At 40.0% G+C, this 25,311-nt stretch overlaps 1 non-coding gene across 1 annotated transcript; it reads left to right on the forward strand.

The window, feature by feature from the left end:
• Positions 1–6,319: 6,319 nt before the first annotated feature.
• On the forward strand, positions 6,320–6,422 carry LOC140521763 (U6 spliceosomal RNA). Its single transcript, XR_011973063.1, has one exon. It is a non-coding gene; the product is annotated as a U6 spliceosomal RNA (small nuclear RNA).
• The last annotated feature ends 18,889 nt before the right edge of the window (positions 6,423–25,311 follow it).

The raw sequence follows: 25,311 nt of genomic DNA on the forward strand, positions 1-25,311 counted from the left end.
CATCCCAATCACCAATGTGCTCTAAGGATCCTTGGACTTCACCATCAAACCTGAAGATGCACACTAAGGATTCCTGGGCCTTTCCATGCACCCTGAAACTGACCTATCTTATATTTGTTGTCTTTCTCCATTAGAATGTGAGATCTTTGAGAGGAGGGTTTATCTGGCCTTTCAATTTACAATTCCAAGGCTTAGCACAGAGTTTGGGATTTTTAAAATTTTTTTTTAAAATATTCATTCGAATATGGGGGTGGAGGAAAGATGGCGGAGTAGAAAGACACAAATACACTAGCTCCGAACCCACAGCCCATAAAATATCTGTAAAAAAGAACCCCTGGCAAAATTCTGGAGCAGCAGAAGCCACAGAACAACAGAGCAGATGAGATTTCTCTTCCAGAGGGACCTGCAAACCTCTCACAAAAGGTTCATCATGCTGCAGTGCAGCGGACGCTGAGCCAAGCCCAGCCCAGAGGCCTTGCGGCATTGAGAGGAGCAGATCCGAGCAGGCTTTGGGGATGGAATCTCCAGCGGCTGCGCGGGTCCCTCCACCCACAGGTGATGGGGGTCGGTGAGAGGGTCTCTTTGGCGGGTCGAGAGGGGAGTGGGGTGCCCCTATAACTCAGGCCCCCTTGGGAGGCAGCAGCAGGGCTGCTGCGGACAAGGGCTCCCCAAGCAGGCAGGAGCCCAGATCCATTGTTGAAGGTCTCTGCATAAACCCCCTGAGGGAACTGAGCCCGTGAGGCAGCCCTGCCCCGAACTTAGCACCTGAACTTAATCTCACACTGAATAGCACCCCTGCCCCCACCCAAAGCCCTGAGGCTGGGAAGCAGCATTTAAATCCCAGACCCCAAGCGCTGGCTGGGAGGATCTGGAGGTGAAGTGGGTGTGAAGAGGATGCTCAGAAGTCAAGTCACTGGCTGGGAAAATGCCCAGAAAAGGGAAAAGAAATAAGACTATAGAAGGTTACTTTCTTGGTGAACAGGTATTTCCTCCCTTCCTTTCTGATGAGGAAGAACAATGCTTACCATCAGGGAAAGACACAGAAGTCAAGGCTTCTGTATCCCAGCCTATCCAATGGACTCAGGCCATGGAAGAGCTCAAAAAGGATTTTGAAAATCAAGTTAGAGAGATGGAGGAAAAACTAGGAAGAGAAATGAGAGACATGCAAGCAAAGTATGAAAAACAAATAAACACCCTGCTAAAGGAGACCCAAAAAAATGCTGAAGAAAATAACACCTTGAAAAATAGGCTAACTCAATTGGCAAAAGAGGGTCAAAAAGCCAATGAGGAGAAGAATGCTTTCAAAAGCAGAATTAGCCAAATGGAAAAGGAGATTCAAAAGCTCACTGAAGAAAATAATTCTTTCAAAATTAGAATGGAACAGATGGAGGCTAATGACTTTTTGAGAAACCAAGAAATCACAAAACAAAACCAAAAGAATGAAAAAATGGAAGATAAAGTGAAATATCTCATTGGAAAAACAGCTGACCTGGAGAATAGATCCAGGAGAGACAATTTAAAAATTATGGGACTACCTGAAAGCCATGATCAGAAAAAGAGCCTAGACATCATCTTTCATGAAATTATCAAGGAAAACTGCCCTGATATTCTAGAACCAGAGGGCAAAATAAGTATTCAAGGAATCCACCAATCAGCTCCTGAAAGAGATCCAAAAAGAGAAACTCCTAGGAACATTGTGGCCAAATTCCAGAGTTCCCAGGTCAAGGATAAAATATTGCAAGCAGCTAGAAAGAAACAATTCAAGTATTGTGGAAATACAATCAGGATAACACAAGATCTAGCAGCTTTCACATTAAGGGATCGAAGGGTTCTGGAATAGGATATTCCAGAAGTCAAAGGAACTAGGACTAAAACCAAGAATCACCTACCCAGCAAAACTGAGTATAATACTTCAGGGGAAAAATTGGTCTTTCAATGAAATAGAGGACTTTTAAGCATTCTTGATGAAAAGACCAGAGCTGAAAAGAAAATTTGACTTTCAAACACAAGAATGAAGAGAAGCATGAAAAAGTAAATAGCAAAGAGAAGTCATAAGGGACTTCACTAAAGTTGAACTGTTTACATTCCTACATGGAAAGACAATATTTGTAACTCTTGAAACATTTCAGTATTTGGGTACTGGGTGGGATTACACACACACACATGCACACGCACACACACACACACACATAGAGACAGAGTGCACAGAGTGAATTGAAGAGGATGGGATCATATCTAAAAAAAGTGAAATCAAGCAGTGAGAGAGAAAAATATGGGAGGAGAAAGGGAGAAATGGAATGGGGCAAATTATCTCTCATAAAAGAGGCAAGCAAAAGACTTATTAGAGGAGGGACAAAGAGGGGAGGTGAGAGAAAAACATGAAGTTTACTCTCATCACATTTGACTAAACGAAGGAATAAAATGCACACTCATTTTGGTATGAAAACCTATCTTACAATACAGGAAAGTGGGGGATTAGGGGATAAGCACGGTGGGGGGGATGGTGGAAGGGAGGGCATGGGGAGGAGGAAGCAATTTGAGGTCGATATTCAGGGGAGGGACAGGATCAAAAGAGAGAAGTAATTGGGGGCAGGATAGGATGGAGGGAAATATAGTTAGTTTTATATAACACAACTATTATGGAAGTCATTTGCAAAACTACACAGATTTGGCCTATATTGAATTGCTTGCCTTCTAAAGGGAGGGGGTGGGGAGGGAGGGAGGAAAAGAAGTAGGAACTCAAAGTTTTAGGAACAACTGTCAAGTACTATTCTTGCCACTAGGAAATAAGAAATACAGGTAAAGGGGTATAGAAATTTTTTGGCCCTACAGGACAGAGGAGAGGATGGAGACAAGGGCAGAGAGGGATGATAGAGGAGAGAGCAGATTGGTGATGGGGGCAATTGGAATGCTCGGTGTTTTGGGGTGGGGGAGGGTACAAGGGGGGAGAAAATTTTGAACCCAAAATTTTGTGAAAATGAATGTTAAAAGTTAAATAAATAAATAAATAAACAATAAAAAAGAAAAAGGAGAAACAAAAAAAATTAAAAAATTCATTCCTTCATTCATTTACTTTAAAGGGTTGAGAGGACACTGCCTTGTAAACAAAAATGTGATCTGTAGTTGTTATTGTTATCTCATTCTCATCTTTTTGGATAGAGTTCAGAGAGAAATAAACTTGAAACAAGTTAATATCCAATTATTATTCATTAGTGTTCAATATCCAATGCAGTATTGCATGAATGGATAAAATAATGGGGTTTTTGTGGTTGAATAAAAGTATTAGTATGTAAGCTCCCCTTCTAGGGGCTCATTGAAGGCCTGCTCAGTGCTGCTTCAGGAGTGATAGCTATCATACTTCCTCCTGGGCCCAGGTGATTTTGACCTTCTTGTCATTGAAAGCTTTTCATTACAAAAATGGTGATCATGAAGTATTTGGGAAAGCAGTATGTTTTTGAATTTGATGATTATGATGATGTAAAATGGTGGTGCAGTATCTAGACTGCTGTACTTGAAGTCAGGTAGTTCAGGTAATTCTGAGATGGGTGACCTTGGACAAGTCACTTAACTTCCTCAGCCTCAGTTTCCTCTGTAAAACAAGAGAAATAACAGTACCTATCTCCCCTAGTTGTTTTGCCTATTAAATGAGATAATACATGTAAAACACTTTGTAAACCGTAAAGCACCATATAAATGCTAGATGTTATCATTTTGATGATCTCATTTTCTTCTTTTCTGATGAAGTTCAGACAGAAACATTCCTGAGATAAGTCATTTTGCTGACATCAAGATAACAAAGGAGACTCATCCTGTGAATTCTTTGGTATAAGGAGCTTCGAGGTGAGGAAATTCCCTCTGCTAGTAGCAGTCAGCACCTGCTCAGCAACTTCTCTTAGAGAGTTGCTAGAGCCATGACAGTCAGGGGACTTATTCTCCAAGGGAGCACAGCGAACATATGTCAGAAGTGGAACCTGAACCCAAGTCTTCCTGGCTTAGGGATCACCTCTATCTACTATCCCTTGGCCACTACTGTTCTTTAATATTTGAACTTCAAAGCAGATTGGGCAGGTGAATAAAATGACTACTTTTGCAGTTGAATAAAAGTATTGGCATTTAAGCTTATCTACTACACTCATTGAAAACATCTTTAGGATGATCCTAACATCACATAGGGTGATGTGGAGGAGGAGAAAGATGAGGAAGGGGGTAGGAGGAGGAAGAGGAGGAGGAGGAAAGATAGGGAGGAGGAAGGGGAAGGAGTAGGAGAGCTGAAGGCTGGAAGGACCCAAAGCAAGCTGCCCCCTGACACAGTCCCTTGGGCCCCCTGGAGGCCATGACATTTATAGGCATCAGGGCTCTTACAGATAAGCTCCACTGGGCCAGGACGATTTGTGAAATCAAAATGTGTGGCTATGATAGAGATGTGGCATTTCAGTCTATTGATCAGTCACAAGAAGTAAAACATAAGGATAAAAATGCATTGGGAGGTCATGTTGTCAGAGGTAAATAAAGGCTTCTGCTCTCTATTTTGGGGAGAGAGAGAGAGAGAGAGAAGGAGGGAGGGAGAGCAGCTACAAAACAAGAAGTAAATTGCATCTAAGGATTTATATTGGTTTTTAAAGGTTTAAGCCTGACTGCCAAGGGGGAAAAAAAGAAATTCAGGAACTTTTAATATTCTCTGAACTGGTCTTATGCTACACATAAGGAAGGAGGCTAGTCAAAAGAAATTCTCATTTGACAAGCAAAGGGTATGTATCTGTTTGTCTGCAGACAACCCAAAGGATTGGGATCTCAGCAAACATTCCAGCTGCACATCATTAGGGTGACAACTTTCTGTGTATGTGCAAGACAGACCACATGCTTGCTTCTCCCCATTACAATTCCCTCCCCTCCCCTGGTGACCCAGTTGTGGGCTTTCTTGTCTGAAACAGACACTGTCGATTGTTTTTCACCATGAATGTCACTCAGGACCTTAAAGACCTAAGACTGTGCCAGTCTAGCTTCAGCGTGTGTCTGTGCATCTGACCTCTAATGTATTTGCCAGGAAGGACTAAAAAGAAAGTGTCATAGATATGAAAGAGACCAGAGGATTGAAATCTGGAAGGGAAAGTAGAAATTGCCCAGCCCAACACCCCTTCACTTTGCAGAGAAGACAGCTGAGGCCCAGGTCAGGCAAAAGTTTTGTGCAACCTAAGATCAGACAGGTAATAAGCAGGAGTTCTGAGATTCAAACCTAGGTCTTTCATCTCCAAATCTAGTGTTTTATTCTCCCAAGGGCTCAAATATGCTGTCAGAGTGATGAAAGGGGTTGGAGTCTGCAGACCTAGTTCACAAATAATAGCTCATATTTAAAAAGAGTGCAAAGATTTACAAAAGATTTTACATACATTATCTCATTTGGGCCTTACAACAACTCTGAGGTAAAGACTATTACTATCTCTGTTTTATATACAAGGAAACTAAAGGCCCAGAGAGGTTAAGAGCCTTTCTGAGGGTCCCATAACTAGTAAGTGCCTGAGGCAGGATTTGAATTCCTGTCTTCCTAACTCCAAGTTAGTACTTTCATATTGGAATATGTCATGGCCTCTATGAATTAGAGATGTGAGGGAAAATCTTTTCCCCTCTTTTAGTCTCATTTTCCTCAAGTACCAAATGAAAAGCTCAGACAGATGATCTCAAACATCCCTTCCAGCTCCATCATTCTGTGACCTATGATTCTATGACTGACTAATTTTTTAAAATATATTCTTTCATTGAGCAGTTTGTGATCTTGGTGACTTTCCTGACTTGGTTTGAAGCTTAATACACAGCACAGAGAGGAGCTTTGGTGTCTGAGCCTGGAGTAACTGGGAGAAAGGGAATTGGGGTTTTATAAATTATTTACAAACCTGCTGCCATCAAACTATAAAGGGAGCACAGCCATAGCTTTCCCATGGCAAATTGAAAAGGTTTTGTGTTCAGGGGTTTCCTTTACTCAGTCTAGCAGATAGAATTATATGGGTTTAGCTTAGGAAATAGAAGGGAAACAAAGGGGCAGAGGTACGTAGGTGGAGGAAATGACCATAACAAAATTCTGGTCACATTGAGGATAATAGTAATAGTATCAAGGATGATGAAGAATTAATTCCTGGGACATTCAGAGACTGCCTTAGAAGGCTAACAAATGTGTTTAAAAAATGGTGCTTATATGGTCTTTGATTGCAAGGGGATAACAGTACACTACTAACTCAATAAGACCCAATAATTAGACATGGAAGCCCCACACCCCCCCTCCCAAAATTTAATGCTTTGGGTTGCCTTAAGAAAGGTCCAGGGTCATGTTCACTTTGGCAGCACATATCCTAAAATCAGAATGACACAAAAGATTAGCATGGCCCCTGTACAAGGATGACACACAAATTCATGAAATGTTCCATATTTACACCACGCCATATGCACCAGAAGACACTAGTCTGCTTTCCTTAAGGAATAAAGAACTTGGAAGGGACATGGTAGCTATCTTTGAAGAGTTGTGAAAAATCAGTTAGGTTTGTTCTACTTGCCCCCAAAAAGAAGAATGAGGAACAACAGGTGAAAACTGCAGAAAGGAAGAAAGGTAGAGCTCTGCAAATGGGGAATAAAGTCTTTCAGGAGATCACTGGTCAATTCCTCTACTGGAAGGCTTCATGAGAGGCTGCCCAATTATTTGTCAAGCTTGCTTTATAGGGGACTCATACAGATATAAGTTGGAATAGGTCCCTTCCAAATTTGAGGTTCTTTGATTCTGGGAACTTGAAACACACATATGGAAATTTGCTAAGAGAAGTTTAGACCTGCCAATAGTAAAATAGGAAAGATCGCGTCCAGATTTCTTCCCCAATACCAGGGCCTTTCTAGCTATGTTTCTGACCATCTGCTCTCATAGAATCATAGCTTTAGTGCTGCTCGTGATCTCAGAAGTCATCCAATCAGGCATCCTAATTTTACAGATGAGGAAACCAGTGTCCAGAGAGGTTAAATTATTTGCCCAAGGTCACACATAGGAAATGGAAGAGGTGGGCTCTACTCATCTATTTCTCTAAGGAATGTGCCTTGTTTGTGATAGACTCAGGAGCTACTTCATGACTCATATGTAATTAGTGACCTGTGAGACTATAATTACTCCTGACCAAGTGATCCTGGTGTTTTTTGGGCTTGGATCAGTGTCTCCAATCTGTTGATCTGATTTGACAAAGAATCACATCTCGATAACTGTCCCCGCTGCCTCCTGCTCAGCAATAGATAATAGAGAGATCTTTAAATATAGCAAGCAGCCTAGGGTCTGAAATGCTCTCATAGGAATAAAAAACACACCAATGGTTCCATGGCAACAATGGAAATGTGCATTATGTTACCTTGAATCTTCAAGGAGAGAAATATGCTGATTGAATTCTGTGACTCCAGGCCAATCAAAGACAAACATTTAGAACAAGGACAGTCTAAAGCCCACCTTCCATAGAAAGAGCCAAGGAATGTACCTCTAGTGTGTTAGGGATTGGGAAAGGGAGTCATCAGCGCTTGCTCACTCATTTACTATACACCAACTAGGGAAAATGTAGAGGACAGCTCTACTTTTATCCTGAAAATAATGCCATTTATAGGGTTAAATCATCCTGTCCTTGGAAATGGAAAAGAGGCAATTTGTGTCCAGTCTCCATTTGAGTCAATGTAAAATTTAAAAAGCAGCTAGTTGTGTTCTACTGTGAAAGGTATAGGCTGGCGTATTTAAGATGAAGTATCAAGTACATCTAAGTTTGGATTATGTGAAAGACTCTGAACTCTCCCTGGGGGAATATATTTAGACTAATGCAATTAATGACAAGATTTTTAGGTGTCTATCCCAAAATATCCATACCTTCTGACTGAGACTGTCACTCAGAGCAAAATGTCCTGTAGTTTCTCTCTGGCTCAAGACAACTAGGTGGCCCACCAGACAGAGAGCTGACCCTGAAGTCAGGAAAACCTGAGTTCAAATCCAGCCTCAGACATTTTTACTAGCTGACTGACCCTAAGCAAGTCACTTACATTCTACCAATCTCAGTTCTCTCATAAAGGGGGGATACCTCCCACAGTTGTTGAGAGAATAAAATGAAATAATAATTATAAAGTCTTTTGCAAACCTCAAAGCATTATGGTTGTTGTTATTTAGTGGTTGTTCAGTCATGTTTGACTCTTCATGATCCCATTTGGGGTTTTCTTGGCAAAGATACAGGAGTGGTTTGTCATTCCCTTCTCTAGATCATTTTACAAATGAGGGAACTGAGGTAAACAGGGTTATGTGATTTGCCCAGGGTCACACAGCTAGTAAGTGTCTGAGGCTGGATTTGAACTCCTGAAGACGAGCCTTCCTGATTCTAAACCCAGTGCTCTATCCATTGCACCATCTATTCACAATGAAAACTTTCTTTCATGTGTTCTACCCTCTTCTTCTCACGTTATTTGAATAGCCTAGGGAGTGGAAAGAGCTAACATAGGTTTGGGAATCTCTCTCCAAGGCTGACCTAGGGTATAGACAAAGCTGGTGGTCACTTCCATAGAATAGATATGAAGGGTGCTAAAAGCCCAATCTGTATAGTAATAACTCCACCACTGTCCTTTCAAAAGTGTTGAATTCTGTCCCCATTAGAGAGGCAGCATGGTCTGAGTACTGGGTTAGGTGGCATAATGGACAGAAAACCAGACCTGGAGTTAGGAAGGCCTGTATTCAAGTCTAACCTTAGACACACACTTACTAGCTTTGTTTCCCTGGGCAAATCACTCAACTTCTGTCTGCCTCAATTTCCTCATCTGTAAAATAGGGAAAAATAATAGCACCTATCTCCCTCAGCTGTTGTAAAAATAAAATGAAAAAAATAATATTGGTAAAGCACTTATCAGTGTGTCAGGCACAAGTAGATACTATATAAATGTTAGTGATCAATATTATTTTTATCATTAGCAGTATTATATTTACAAAATTCTTACTCTAATATTTACTAACTCGCATGACCATGGACAAATCAACTATCCTCTCTGAGACTTAGTTTCCTCATCTGTAAAATGATAATACCACTGGTAATGTAGCTTCTCAGAGCTGTTGTGAAGCATGAACAAGACAACAATTGTGAAGTGTTTTGTAAACACTAGGAATGAGATGTATACCATCTATACATACAGTGGCTCTCACTCAGCAAGCCCTCCAGTGATGTTTGCTGAATTTAAATGAATAATGTAACTCTCCTCTCCTTCAGTGTGTTATTAAACCCAGTGGAAGGGAAGAGATCTGGGGTTAAGGTGCTGAAGGCCCCTATTGAAAGGTAAATATATTAACCAGGAGGGGAGATAGTTTCAGTCCTCAGTCATCAATCCTTTGTCATATTTACCATACTACTCATACCCTTAGCAGGGAGGACACTATATAGCTAAATGCTGTTGTGGGAGAGGATCAGAAATGACCCTCAGCCCTGGACTCGTTAGGGAGGGCAGCTGAGAAGCCAGGGGCCAGAGCTGAGGGAGCAGAAAGAGATGCAATCTTTGATCTAGGTAGGACCCAGTCTGCTTTCCATTCTATAGCTGGTCAATATCATTCCAACTTGAATGTATTTCTCTTTCTACCACCTTCCCCAACCCCTCCCCATCCCCAGGTCTGCCTTTATGCCCTGGAATCCTCAGTATTATCACATTCTCTCTAACCACGTGAAATTGGATGTAGGAATGGAGTTTGAATCCTAGCTCTGACATTTATTCACCATGTGACATGGGTAAATCATATCTCTTTTCTGAATCTTTTTTCCTTCTCTTAAAATGGGAATAATAATGTTTGTAGTGAGAAACTGTGTAGGCTGTCCTCATAGTCAGGAAGCTCAGAGTTCAAATTCTACCTCCAATACATACTAGACTATGAGCAAATCACTTTACTTTTGAAAAAAAAATAAAATTTTGTTGATTTCCTTTGTTTATATAATGCCTAAATTTTCCCCAGAATCTCTTTCTTCCCTCTTCCAGAAAGCTGTCACATATGACAAAGAACATTTTATGTCATTTTTATGTCACTTTTTTCTTTTCTTTTTTTAGTAGTTTTATTTATTTAGTTTTAGATTTCAACATTCATTTCCACAAAATTTTGAGTTACAATTTTTCTCCCCATCTCTTCCCTCCCCGCCATAGCACCTTGTATTCTGATTACCCCTTCCCTCAATGTACCCTCTCTTCTATCACACCCTACCCTTCCCTTATCCCCATCTTCTCTCTTTTCTTGAAGGGCAAGATAGATTTCTATGCCCTATTACCTGTATTTCTTATTTCCCATGCAATAACAATTCTCAACATTCGTTTCTAATACTTTGAATTCCAACTTCTCTCCCTTCCTCCACTGAGGAGACAAGCAATTCAATACAGGCTACATATGTGTAGTTTTGGAAAAGACTTCCATAATAGTCATATTGTGTAAGACTAACTATATTGCCCTCCATCCTACCCTGTCCCCCCCTTTTTTTTCTATTCTCTCATTTCTTATTCTCCCAAAAGTGTTTACTTCTGGTTACTCCCTTCTCCCATTTGCCCTCCCTTCTATCATCTCCCTCATCCCACTTGTCCCCTTCTCCCCTATTTTCCTGTAGTGTAAGATAGATTTTCATACCAAATTTAGTGAGCATATTACTCCCTCCTTAAGCCATATGTGAAGAGAGTAAGCTTCACTTTTCCCCTCTTACCTCCTTCCTTTTCTCTTCCATTAAAAAAGGTTTTTCTTATCTCTTTTTTGAGTGATAATACTCCGCATTCCATTTCTCTCTTTCTCCTTCCAATATTTTCCTCTCTCATCCCTTAATTTTAATTTGTTTTTTATGGATATCATCTATTCTGATTCAACTCAACCTGTACTCTGGGGGTCGGGGGGGCGGTGTATGATCCCACCACCTACCCAAATACTGAGAAAAGTCTCAAGAGTTACAAATATAATTTTTCCATGTAGGATTGTAAACAGTTCAGCTTTAGAAGGTCCTTTATGATTTCTCTTTCCTGTTCACCTTTTCATGCTTCTCTTGATTCTTGTGTTTGAAAGTCAAATTTGCTTTCAGTTCTGGTCTCTTCATTATAAATGCTTGAAAGTCCTCTATATTATTGAATGATCATTTTTTCCCTTGAAGTATTATACCCAGTTTTGCTAGGTAGGTGATTTTTGTAATTAACCCTAGTTCCTTTGACTTCTGGAATATCCTATTCCAACCCCTTTGATCCCTTAATGTAAAAGCTGCCAGATTCTGTGTTATCTTGATTGTATTTCCACAATACTCAAATTATTTCTTTCTTGCTCCTTGCAATATTTTCTCCTTGACCTGGGAACTCTGAAATTTGGCCACAATGTTCCTAGGAGGTTCTCTTTTCAGGTCTCTTTCAGGAGGTGATTGGTGAATTCTTTCAATATTTATTTTGCCCTCTGGTTCTACAATATCAGGACAGTCTTCTTTGAAAATTTCATGAAAGATAATGTCTAGGCTCTTTTTTTGATCATGGCTTTCAGGTTGTCCCATAATTTCTGAATTGTCTCTCCTAGATCTATTTTCCAAGTCAGTTGTTTTTCCAATGAGATGTTTCACATTATCTTCTATTTTTTCAATCTTTTGGTTTTCTTTTGTAACTTCTTGGTTTATCATATAGTTTTTAGCTTCCCTAAACTCCACTCTCATTTTTAAAGAACTGTTTTGTTCAGTGAGCTTTGAACCTCCTTTTTCATTTGGCTAATTCAGATTTTTTTAAAGCCTTCTTCTCCTCATTGGCTTTTTGGACCTCTTTTTCCAATTGAGTTAACCTATTTTTAAAGGTGTTATTTTCCTCAGCATTTTTTGGGGTCTCCTTTAGCAAGCTTCTGACTTGCCTTTCAAGCTTTTCCATGGCCTGGGCCCATTGTATATTCATTTTGGAGGTACTGCATGCAGAAGCCTTGGCTTCCTCTGACAGTATGCTTTGTTCTTCCTCATCTGAAAGGATGGAAGGAGACACCTGTTCACCAAGAAAGTAACCTTCTACGGTCTTATTCTTTTTCCCTTTTTTGGACATTTTCCCAGTCAGTTACTTGATTTCTTAATCTTTTGTCAAGAGGAGGGTCCTAGTGCTCCAGCTCACCCCAGGACTGTACTCAGGGCTGAGATTCAGATCATCTGCTCAATTTCCCCAGGGACTTTGGGTAAGGGTGGGGCCACCATTGAGGGCTGAGGTTCAGATCCCCTGCTCAGTTCCCCCAGAGGCTTTAAGCTGAGCTGCTGGGACAATGGACCCAGGCTGTTTTGACTACTACTGCTGCTGCTGCCTCTGCCACTGCTTGGGGCCAGCTCTGGGGGGACCCTGTGCCCCTCTCACCCAGCTGGGAAAACCACACTCACCTTTGAAGCTTTCTTTGTCGCTTGTGGATTGAGGGATCTGAGACCCTCCCTGCTGGGAGCTCTGCCTTGGAGGTCTGTTCAGGTCCTGTTTTTCCCAGTGCCATTGGGCCAGGGCTGGGCTCCACTCAGCTCAGCATCCTGTGGGATAGACCTTTCCTGTCAGCCTTCCAGGTTACCTTTGGATGGAAATCTCTTTTATTTTGTCATTCTATGGCTTCTGCTGCTCTAGAATTTGTTGAGAGTCATTTTTCACAGGTATTTTTTGGGCTGTTGACAAAGAATTTTTTTTTTTTTGAAAAAAGGAGGAAGAGAAAATAATCAAGAAAAAAACTGATAAATAACTTGAAAAAGTCTGAACATGTATGCAATATTCCATACCCGTGGACCTCTTACCTCTGCAAAGGAGTAGAAGAGATGTCTTCTCCTATCTCTTTTTCCAGCTATGCTTATTCTTTGTAATTATGCATTGTTCACTTTTAATTATTTTGTGGTTGCTCTTTCCATTTACATCCATCATTTTCTTGGCTTTGATCAATTCACTCTGCATCAGTTTATTGATGTTATGTATTCATTGGTTGTCATTTCTTATAGCCTAATGATATTTGATTGCATTTAGGTACCACAATCTGTGTAGCCATTCCCCAGTTGATGGGTTTCTACTTCTTTATTACTACAAAAAATATTGCTACAAATATTTCCATGTATCTGAACACCTTTTTACTATCAATGACATTCTTGGGAGTATATGCCTAATAGTGGAGTCCATGGGTCAAAGGTTATGGACACTTTAGTCACTTTGTGTAATTCTAATTTGTTTTCTAAAATGGTGGTACTGATTTATAGCTCAAGCAACAATGCACTGGTATGCCTATTTCTTTTAACCCCTCCAATATTGACTCTTTTTTTGGTCATTTTTCTTCATCTTTGCCAGTTTGCTGAGTATGAGGTAATACCTCAGGTCCCTTAATTTTCCAGTACTCTTGGACAATTCTCTAAGTCTCTAAGTTAAGACCAATTGCTGCTCTGTATCCATGGAGGGAATCCCCAAACCAAACACTTCCTATGTTCTTCATTTCTCACTTGGCTGCACTACTTTGGAACTTTTTCTGACTCCTCCCTCACATCCTAGGAAGCTCATTCCCCAATATCTTGAAAGATGCCATTATCTTCATTATTATTCTCTGCTCTTCTGTCTGGAGGATGGGATCATGAACTCTAAAACCTCCACCTAAGAGAGCATTGGAAACTGAGTCTAGGACATCTCATTTCTTAGCTGGCTGTACTATTCTGAATCTTCTCCAACATACCCCTTTTGGGAGGCACCTTCTCCCTCTTTCCTTGTTCCCTGTTCAGCCTCTTTTTCTGCATTGTCATAGCTCATTAGACTATATGCTCCCTGAGGGCAGGAATGGTTTCCTTTTTTTGTGTTTGTATCCTCAGTCCTTAGCACAGGGCCTGACACATAGAGGGCACTTAATAAATTCTTATTGACTGACTGACCCCTTTAATTTTAGCACCTTCTCTTTCTGAATTATTTCTTATTTATCTTGTATGTAGCTTGTTTGCACATATTTGTTTCCTTGCTATCTTCCCCATCAGATCATGAGTTCTTTGAAGGCAGGAAATATCATTTGCTTCTTTTTTGAGCTTTGTACAGGGACTGGTACAAATTAGTCACTTAAGACTGACACTAATGAAATCACAAGTCTGGAACATATATACACATATGCATACATGTATGCATACATATAATGTATGCATATATACACATATGCATACATGCATGCATACATATAATGTATGTGTATAATATACAAATATATATACAGATATATAATTATATATTCCTATATTACCTACCTCAGAGGGTTGTTGTAAGGAAAGCACTTTGTAAACCTTAAACAACATAGGGATAGAAATGATTATGGCCCTTATGACAAGGTCAAGGACATGATGGCCATTTGGCCACATCTTTTCTTGATGTTGCTGAACAGAGGAACTCTGATCTATATGAGAAGAGAGGAGGGAGAACCACATAACTTCTGCTCATGTGCCCAAAGTCACCTTCCCTTTATTTAGATATCATGTTGGAGGACAGGAAAGTTACAATAATAACAATCATTACTGCTGTTATTATTTTCAATGGTATTATCTCATATTCATATATAAATTAATGCTTTCTAAAGCACTTTCATGTCCGTTTTATCTTTTGTTTCTCACAATAGCCCTGTAAAATTGATAATCCAAAAATCATCATATCTATAGAGATAACAACGGAGGTACAGAATGGTCATGAGAATCATAGAACTGTGGATTTAGTGTGGTAAGGAGAGAAGGAAACAAGCATTTAAGTGTCTACTATGTGCCTGCATTTTGCTAAGTACTTTACAAATATTATCTTATTTGATCCTTACAACAACCATGGGAGATAGGTGCTTTTATTATACTCCTTAATTTACCTTTGAAGAAATTAAGACAAACAGAGATTAAGTAATTTGTCCAAGATCATACAGCTAATAAAGGATCCTAAGCAAGATTTGAAGCCAGGTCTTCTAGACTCTAGGTTCAGAGCTCTAACCACTGCACCATATTGTTAATCAGTCAAATCTGACTCTCAATGACCCAGTTTGGGGTTTTCTTGGCAAAGCTACTGGAGTGGTTTGCCATTCCTTTCTCCAGTTCATTTTGCAGATGAGAAAACAGAGGCAAACAGGGTTAAGTGACTTGCCCAAGATCACCCAGCTAGTAAGTGCCTGAGGCTGGATTTGAACTCGGGAAGATGTCTTCCTGCACTTTACAGCTGCCTTATTGTAAGAGACCTCAGGCATCATCTTGTCCAATTGTCTCATTTTACATATAAGGAAATTAAAGCCCCACATATGGAAAATGAATTGCTTGCAAAATGTCATACAGATGACAGAACTAGGATTTGAACCCAGGTCTCCCAATCTAAGGCATAAGGAATCCCAGAACCATGGGATACTAAAGATGGAAGGAACCTTGAAGAGCATCTAATCCACTGGTGTCCAACTCACATGGAAATGGGAGCCACTAATTCTCACATGAGGATCTTTGGGGCTGCCAAATATTGACTTAGTTTTAAAATCTAATGTTACTTATGTGCCAGGCCTAGAGGCCTGTGTGGGCTACCCGAGTCTTCTTACCTCACCTCCGAGGTCTTCGGTTGGCCAAAACCGGATGCTCATATGAGAGAAAGGACGTTCCAGAGTCGAACAAGGGTTGAGCTTTATTTCAGGGTCTAGGTTACAAGTGCAGGGGATCTTCCTTAGGAGGAAGAGGGGGAGATTTCCTAAGGAGGCTAAGATCTTAAGGGATTGGAAGTAGAAGTACAAGCGGGGAGAGAGGGGGAGGGGAGAGAGGGGGAGGGGAGAGAGGAAAAAAGAAAAGCGGAGCCTACTGTCCTCTTGGCTCCTCACGTGCTAAGAGAGCTTTCAGGCTTCCTCAATCCTACTTAACCTTCAGCCGCATAGTTTGCATCTCAATACCGTGCTGTTAGGTAACTAGGTGTGCCCAGATCCGGGACCATCTCGAGGGCAGGGAGATCTCTCCTCCATCACGTTTCTCACGGGAAGAGGCGGAATTACTCGAGATAGCTCGGTTCACCTCGATCTCCTGCCGTTTCCTGGGAGGGTCTCGTGAGAGCTCTAAGATTTAGAAGCTCCCACCTTTACCCGCCCGAGACTGTCCACACGGAACTGAGCTTCCAATCCCAATACTTATGTTTTGTTGTATTTTTATTTATTTTGTTAAATATTTCATAGTTCCATTTTAATCTGGTTGGGTTACACTTGGAAATGATATGGGCCACAAAATGGCCCAAGGATCAAATTTTTGACACCTCCAATCTAATTCAATCCCTTCATCTTCAGGAGGAGAAAGCTAAGACAATTTAGCAATGGTAACCACTCCTTCCTCTCTTCTTCCTCCCATAATACATTGAAAGAAAGAAGAAGGACCCAGGCTAGAAGTAAAACCTAGGACTCTCAATCCAGGGCTTTTACTATGTGTAATAGTGCCTGTCCCAAGGTTTTAAAAAGTTTTCTAATTTGCACACAAAGGAATTCGCTTTCTTTTTGAATCCAAAACAAGAAGCTCAAGTTGAGTTGCAAAGGCTGATTAAAGTTTACCTTTTTCTTGGGGGATTCATGCATTATTTACATAATCAGATTTTTTTTCTCAAGGTGCAGAGAAACTAATTCAAAATGTAGTAACACGATATTTCACATTTCACTACTTAATAGGCTCTTATCACTCCCCTCAGAGGGGCCACGTGGAGTCTTGGAGCGGTAATGAGGAGGCATCTACTGTGTGTTCAACAGTAAAGGTGCAGATGCTGCAGAACTACAATTCCCAGTGTACGTGCAACCTGTAGCCCATTTCTCCTTTAGCTGACACTGGCTAAAGAATGAATCAGGGACTTGCAAGGGCAGATCTGTGGGAAATCCAAAGCTGGAGAATGATGCTCCCACAACAGGAGGTGAGCAAAGCAAATACAGCCCCAGTGGCCAGCTCCTTGGGGGCTTTCTCATAGGCAAGAGAGGAGCTTTTCTCTTTCCCAGCCCTTCATGTTTTCAGTTTCTTAATAAAGATGGGCTAGCCTGAATGGTTAAGGTCACAGGCCCAGCTTCCTGGTTAAAGATGAAGGGAGCAGAGCACTGAGCCTGGAGACAACCTGTCTTTTTTCCCAGAAGAGGTAATCTCTTGATAACATTATCCTGCCAACTTCTTCACTAATTTATTCTCTGAACATGGGGATGAAAAGAGGCTGTGTTGTTATATCGCTAAAAAAGGATCTGATTCCTGAGGACTGAGGACCTTGACCCTAACCTCTTCTCCTCTTAGAGCATACTAAAGGAAGAGGGAAAAAAAAAAACTCCGCCAATCTAGGATCCCTGTGGTGGGGAACTCCCACGGGCAGGAGTCTAGCTAGAACAGTGGCTTGAAATCAAGGCTTCTGAGGAAGGTAGTCTGGTACTTATTGTGGAGCAAAGATTTGGATTTTGGATTTGAACTCAGAACCCCTGAATCTGAATCCCAGCTCTTGTTTTTACTACTTATGTGACCTTGGACAAGTTCCCTAGCATCTATGAACTTCACCTTCCCCATATATAAAATTAGGGGGTTGGACTGGGGTCATTAGATTATAAAACCTCAAATTTAGATGGTCCCTAAGGTCCCTTCCACATCTAAACTTTATGATATTTAGAAAGACCTGGAGCAGGGGGGGTAGTGAAGTGGCACAGTAGATAGAACATCAACGCTGAAGTCAGGAAGACCTGAGTTCAAACTCTGCCTCAGACACACTTAGTGGTATGATCCTGGGCAAGTCATATACCCATGATTACTGACAGGGAGAGAGAGAAAGAGAGAGAGAGAAAGAGAGAGAGAGAGAGAGAGAGAGAGAGAGAGAGAGAGAGAGACAGAGAGACAGAGAGACAGAGAGACAGAGAGAGACAGAGAGAGAGAGAGAGACAGAGAGAGAGACAGAGAGAGAGATAGAGAGAGAGAGACAGAGAGAGAGAAAGAGAAGATATAGGTGGAGGGGCAGCCACTAGTTACTGACTCTGAGAATACAGGAGTTTTCTAGCCTTAAGTGGGAATTCCAGTCATTCCCTGTGATTGAAAAAAAAAAAAACCCTGATCTCAGAGTAGAAGAAGGATGAACAAAAACCTGCTAAATGGAGAAACTGTTGCAATGCCAGGGAAATTTGCCCTTTCACTTTGCTCACTTACTGGAGTAAGAAGGAGTCTAAATGGTTGGCACTTTCAACAGATGAGTTTCTGCTCTCTGCCTTTTGCCTAGGATGATTGATTGTGAAACAAACTTGTGTCATTGCCTGGGGTACTGGTGACAAGTAGTATTAAGGACCAGGTACCGTCGATAAAACACTCATCCATCACCTGCTCTCCTCACCACTCACCGCAACCTCTCTCTGACTCTCCTTTTAGTTCTACCCCTTTGTGGGCAGGGGCAGCACAGTGACCTGGTGAATAGAGTGAAACTTTTAAAGTCAGACTAGAATCCATATCCTGCCTCAGACATTTTGCTAACTGCATGATCCTGGGCAAGTCACTTATCCTCTTTCAGTCTCAGTTTCCTTGTCAACAAATTGAGGACAAGAATAGCACCTACTAGAAATTAAAGCTATCTATAGTCATATGAAAAAATGCTCTAAATCACTATTGATTAGAGAGGTGCAAATCAAAACAACTCTGAGGTACCACATCACACTATCAGATTGACAAATATGACAGAACAGGAAGATGATAAATGTTGGAGAAGATGGGGGAGAGTTGGAACACTAATTCATTGTTGGTGGAGCTGTGAGCTGATCCAACCATTCTGGAGAGCAATTTGGAACTGTGCCCAAAGGACTGCACAAATGTGCATACCCTTTGACCCAGCAATATCTCTTCTAGGATTGTATCCCATAGAGATCATAAAAGTGTACAAAAATATTTATAGTAGTTCTCTTTGTGGTGGCCAAGAACTCAAAATCTGGGGGATGCCCATCAATTGGGGAATGGCTGAACAAGTTCTGGTACATGAATTTAATGGAATACTATTGTGCTATAAGAAATAATGAACAGGGAAGACTTCAGAGAGGCCTGGAAGGACTTACATGAACTGATACTGAGTGAAATGAGCAGAACCAGGAGAACATTATACACAGTAACAACCACAGTGTGCAAGGAATTTTTGTGGTAGACTTAGTCCTTCCCAGCAATGCAAGGACCTAAAGTATTCCCAAAGAGTTCTTGAGGCAAAATGGCTTCCACATTCAGAGAAAAAACTATGGAATTGGATCACAGAATGGAGCAAAATATTTTCCTCTTGTGTTACATTTTGTTTTGGTTTGGTTTTTCTCATACTTTCCCCAGTTCATTAGAATTCCTCTATGCACCATGACTAATATGAAAATGTATTTAATAAGAATATATATATAGAAACCCCCCCCAAAAAAAGAATAGTACCTATGTTAGAAGGTTTGTGTGAGGTTCAAATCAGATAGTAAGTGTAAAATGTTTGGCAAATACTACTTAAATTTTAGTTTTATTTATGAGAGTTACTATTATCTCCAGCTCATCTATATTATCTACCAGTCACCTTGGTTCAAAAATCATAGTAGTAGGTGACTTAAATTTCAATATTAACATGAAAAAAATCATACTATGTTAAAGTAGGAAGTGAACTTAATGGTCTTCTAGGTCCCATTTCCTTACCTTCACATTTGGATACTGAAGCCCAGAGGTGAAGTGGTTTGCCCTCATCGTCATCATCCTTGCCATCACTCTGCATCTGCTGCCCTGCCTGGTTTTAACCTGATCACCATGGTGCTAACTCCTGCCTTGATTGTCGCCACCTCCCTCTGCCTCCTCTCTCCTCTGATTGGAGGGATGGAGGGTTGAGTACCAAAGTTCTCTGAAAGTCTTACTTTACAGAGGGCAGAGATTGGACTTTCAGCTCATTCTACTCTGTATCTGCTGTTCTGGCTGGTTTCAATGCCACTAAACAAGATGCCCCTGCCCTGGGCAAGCACCAGTCTCTCTCTTCCCTAAACCCTCTACTTTCCTGCCTCCCTTTGTGTCTTATCTCCCTCACTAGATTATAGGCTCCTTGAGGTCAGGGATTGTCTTTCTCTTCCTCAGCTGTATCCTCAGCACTTAACGCAGTGCCTGTCACATAGTAAGTCCTTAACAAATGTTTATTGAATTGAATTGAATAGCTAGCACTTCTATATATAATGCTAAAGTACTTATATTACTTCATTTGATCCTTATGACAACATAAATGGTAAAGTAGCATTATTATCTTCATTTTACAGATGAGAACACTGAGACTGAAAGAAGTTAAGCAACTTGCCTAGTCACAAAGCTGGTGGCTGCAACAGGATTAATGCTTCCTGCCTCCAAGTTTAGCTTTCTATCAATTGAGTCACTTTGCTTCTTAAGTTTACCTATGTGAATATAGACGGCTAGATAGAATTTGAACCCATGTCTTCTGCCTTTAGATCTAGTGTACATTACAGTATCTCTTTCTCTGCAGATCATTACCCAATTCTCCTTGCCTTCTATATTTATTTGGCATAATCTCCTAAATCAGGCCTGCACAAACTGTGGCCCACCAAAGGATTTTGAGTAACCCAGGAAAAATGTAGAGGAAAACATTTTCTGCATTTTTCCCAGACCACCTGAAATCCTTTGGTGGACTGCAGGTTGTGCAGGGCCTGTCCTAAGTCCTTTGTCTTCTTTTTCTCATCTCTTGAATAGGCAATGAGGCTGTTGGCCACATCTGCTCGCCTCATTGTGAGCTTAGTTTCTGGAGACGCCTGAATGAGATATCTTATTTACAGGAGGTACCCACTATTTCTTAAGCTAGAATTACGCTACACTGTTCAGTTCAAGGCAACAAACATTTGTTAAGCATGTGTTGAGTGCAAATCCTATGTTTGGTCCTAGGGACACAAAGACACAAACAAAATATTTCCTTCCCTCTAGGAACTAATATTCATTCCATTAAGGGATATGTCACATAAACAAATAAATATGGCACAAACATGCCATATGCATAACAATAAGGATGATCAGAGAAGGCTTCCCAGATGAAGTAGCACCTGAGTTGAAGTTTGAAGGGAAATAGGGATTCAGAAAGGTAAAGATGGAAGTAACATTTATTCCAGGTATGGTACATAGCTGGTACGAATGAAAAGAAGTGGAAGATGGAATGGTGAGTTGAGTTTAGTTATCCTTTTAGGTTGAAGTCTAGTGTTTGTGGAGAGGAGGTAACTATGAAATAAGGCTCTGAGGTAAAGAGGACTCAGACCCTGGAATGCCAGCAATGTCAGACTAAGACCTACTTTAGGGAATAGAAAGCTAGTGAAGGCTTAAAAGTAGAGAGTGATGTGGCCAAACCTGTGCCTTAGAAATGCTATTTGAGTAGCCGTGTGGAACATGGATTAGACATGGAAAGAGACCGGAAGCAGGGAGATCAATTAGAAGGATACCCAGTAACCCAGAGGGGAGGTGATGAAAACCTGAACAAGGGTGTTGATTATAAGAATGGAGAGAAAGACATAGGTGTGATTAATGTTTGTGAAGCTAGACTTGGCAAGACTTGGCAAATGATTGGATATGGGCTGGGTGTGAAGGAGCAGGAAAGGCCAAAGCTAACTCTGAGGCTAAGGTCCTAGGTATAAGGAGCACCTAGGATAAGGTGCTCTAAATGAAAATGGAATTTTTGGAGAGTGACAGCTCGATGGTGCAGCGGATAGAGTGTAGCACCTGGATTCAGAAAGAACTGACTTTAAATCCAGCCTTGGACACTTATTAGCTGTGAGGTCCTGGATAAGTCATTTGAACTCTCTGGGTCTTAGTTTTCTCATGTGAAAAATGGATAGAATACTAGTATCCCTCAGGGTGGTTGTGAGAATAAAATGAGATAATATTTGTAAAGCACTTAAAGAGTCTAAAAGCACTATACAAATGAAAACTGTAATTATTATTTAATGAGAAAGATCTGTTCTATTTTGGTCATGTGGAGTTTGAAATACCTGTAAAATATCCAGGAGATTTCCAGGTTGAAGTTTCTATTTTTAGTGAGGAGATATGTTAGAAAGGGATGTATTTTTTGCAGTCATCTTCATAGAGATGACCACTGACTCTCTGGATGAGATTTCCAAGAGAGATAGTATATATAGAGAAAAGGGGGTCCAGAACAGTTCTAAGAAACTCTCATGCTAAGGGAGAAAGAGATGGATGGATTATGAACTAGCAAAGGAGACTGAGAAGGAATGGTCAGTCAGGAATAAAACCAAAAATGAGAAGTGTTAATAGCAGGTAAGGGAAGAGAGAATACCTGGGTGACCAATAGTATCAAAACATAGGAAGAGAGAGGAAAGAATGAGTACCAAAAAAAAGCCATTGGACTTAGCAATAAAGGTTTGAAGATTGAAGATCCCAGAGAATAGATAATGGAACTTACCTCTGACATCACAGCATGGATATGAAAAACTACTGGGACAGAAAATGGCATGTATTGTCAGTCTCTATATTGAAGTTTTTGCTACATTATTTTTCTTTGTCACAAAGAAGAGTTCAATCTGGAGAGGACTATGTGGGAAATGGCTGTCATGTAAGACAAAAGGCATCAGTTTTCTGTTTCTTAGATCACCAAATGTATCTCTCTCCCCTTCTCTTCCCAGACAGCCATCCCTTATTTTTAAAATAGTATTTTTGAGGGGGCGGGAAGGTCAGAACAACTGACTGATACATTGAAAAAGACCCAAAAGATGTGTAATGTGAAACACCTGTGGACCTCTCACTTCCACAGAGGGGTGGATTGAGAGTGTCTTCTTAAATCTCTTCATTCTCATCCTATTTGATCTTTATAATTTTGTTATATTTACTTCTGGGTTTTCATGTGCTATTGTTCTTTCCCTTTACATTGTTACATTGTTTTGTTAAATGTGTATGTTGTTTTCTTGAATCTGCTTAGCCATTCTGCATCAGTTTGTACAGATCTTTCTATGCTTCTCTGTATTTCTTTCACACAATTTCTTACAGCACAATAATATTCCACTATATCCATGTACCATAGTTTATTTAGACATTCCGAGCTGACTGGCATCAACTTTGTTTCCAATTTTTAGCTTTCACAAAAAGTGCTGCTATAAATATTTTTAAGTATATGAGGATTGCTTTTTCTTATTTACAGCTTTTGGGGGTTATAAAATCAATAATGTAATCTCTGGTTCAAAGGGCATAAACAATTTAGTCACTTGTGTAATTCCAAATTGCTTGCCAAAACAGTCATTTTGCAGCTCTATCAACGATGCTTTAGTGTGCCTGTCTTTCCACAACACTTCCAACGTTTGCTATTGTCATTTTAGGGGTGATTTTTGCCAATTTTCGGTTTTCAGAGTTGCTTCAGTGAAGAAAAAGCGCAACATTATTTTGAGATGAAGCTTTTCAAGCATTTTGATCTCAAGCACTTTTTCATGTGATTGTTTACAATTCTCATTTTGAGAATTGTTTGTTCAATTCCTTTGATCTTTATTTATCAGAGAATAGCTATTAGTCATAAACATTTATTGTTCACATATCTTGGATATGAAACGCTTGTAAGAGAAATTCAATATAAAGATCTCCCCTTTTTGGCCACTTTTCTTATCCTAGATATATTAATGTTGTCTATATGGAAGATTTGTCAGTTTTAAGTAGTCAAAGTCATCTATTTTATCTTTTGTAATTGCTTCAGTCTCTCATTTGATTAAAAATATCTCTTTTTTTATACCCTTGAAACTTACATGGTCTGCTACTCCTCTATTTTTTATAGTATGATCTTCAATATTAATGACACATACATATTTAGAATGTTTTATGGAGTATGGTATAAGATGTTGGCCTAAACCTAATTTTTTCCAGACTACTTTTCTGTTTTCCTGGCAGCCTTTTTTTTTTTTTTAACAAATAGGGGGTTTTCCCTAGGTAGTTTATGTTTTCCACTTAATATAACATTGGATTATTGAGTTCTATTATTTCTTAATTTCTCTTGTCTAGTCTGTTCCATTGATCTATCTCTCTATTAACCAATACCAGCTGCTTTTGATGACTGCTTCTCAATAATAGTTTGAGGTGTGGAAATGCTATTGCCTGTCTTTAATCTGTTTTTACTTCTTTTCATCATTTCCCTTGACATTCTAATCTTTTGTTTTTCCAAATGAATTTTGATCAATTTTATCAAGTTCTACAAAGTATTCCCTTGATACTTTGATTGACATAGCATTAAAAGTGTAAATCATTTTTGGTAGTATTGTCATTTTTTTATATTGGCACAGCCTACCCATGAGCACTGAAAAATGCTCGTTATTTAAGTTGCTCTTTATTTCTTTTTGTTTAATTATTTATTTCTTTTTAGTTTTCAACAGATACTTTGACATGATTTTGAGTTCCAAATTTTCTCCCCCTTTCTCCGCTCTGCCCACTCCAAGAGAACATGCATTCTGATTAACACTTCCCCCAACCTGCCCTCCCTTCTATCACACCCCTCCCTTCTCTTATCCCCATTTCCTCTATTTTCTTGTAAGGCAAGATAGAGTTCTATACCCCATTGCCTGTATATCTTATTTCCCAGTTGCATGCAAAAACAATTTTTAACATTTGTTTTTAAAACTTTGAGTTCCAATTAGTCTCCCTTCCTCCCTCTCCACCCATCCTCACTGAGAAGACAAGCAATTCAATATAAGTTATACATGTGTAGCTCTGCAAAACACTTCCATAACAGTCATATTGTGACAGACTATTTCCCTACATCTTATCCTGTCCCCCATTTATTCTATACTCTCTTTTGACCCTATTCCTCCTCATAAGTATTTACTTCTAATTACTGGCTCCTCCTATTTGCCCTCATTTCTATCAATCTCCTCACCCTCTGCTTATCCCATTCCCCCATTTTCTTGTAGTGTAAGATAGATTTTCATACCAAATTGAGTGTGCATGTTATTCCCTCCCTAAGCCAAATGCAATGACAGTAAGGTTCACTCTTTCCCTCTTAGCACCCCCTCTTCTCCTCCATTGAAAACACTTTTTCTTGACTCTTTTATGTGAGATAATTTGCCCCATTCTATATTTCCCTTTCTCCTCCCGATATATTCCTCTCTCACCCCTTAATTTTATTTTTTTAGATATCATCGCTACCTATTCAACTCATTTTGTTCCCTCTGTCTATATGTAGATAATCCCTCCAACAAAAGTCTCAAGAGTTACAAATATGATCTTTCTATGGGGGAATGTAAATAGTTCAATAAGTAAGTCCTTTATGATTTCTCTTTCCTGTTTACCTTTTCATGCTTCTCTTGATTTTTTGTGCTTGAAAGTCAAGTTTTCTCTTCAGTTCTGGTCTTTTCATCAAGAA

Source organism: Notamacropus eugenii, chromosome 1, assembly GCF_028372415.1.
Source record: "Notamacropus eugenii isolate mMacEug1 chromosome 1, mMacEug1.pri_v2, whole genome shotgun sequence".
Classification (NCBI taxonomy): domain Eukaryota; kingdom Metazoa; phylum Chordata; class Mammalia; order Diprotodontia; family Macropodidae; genus Notamacropus; species Notamacropus eugenii.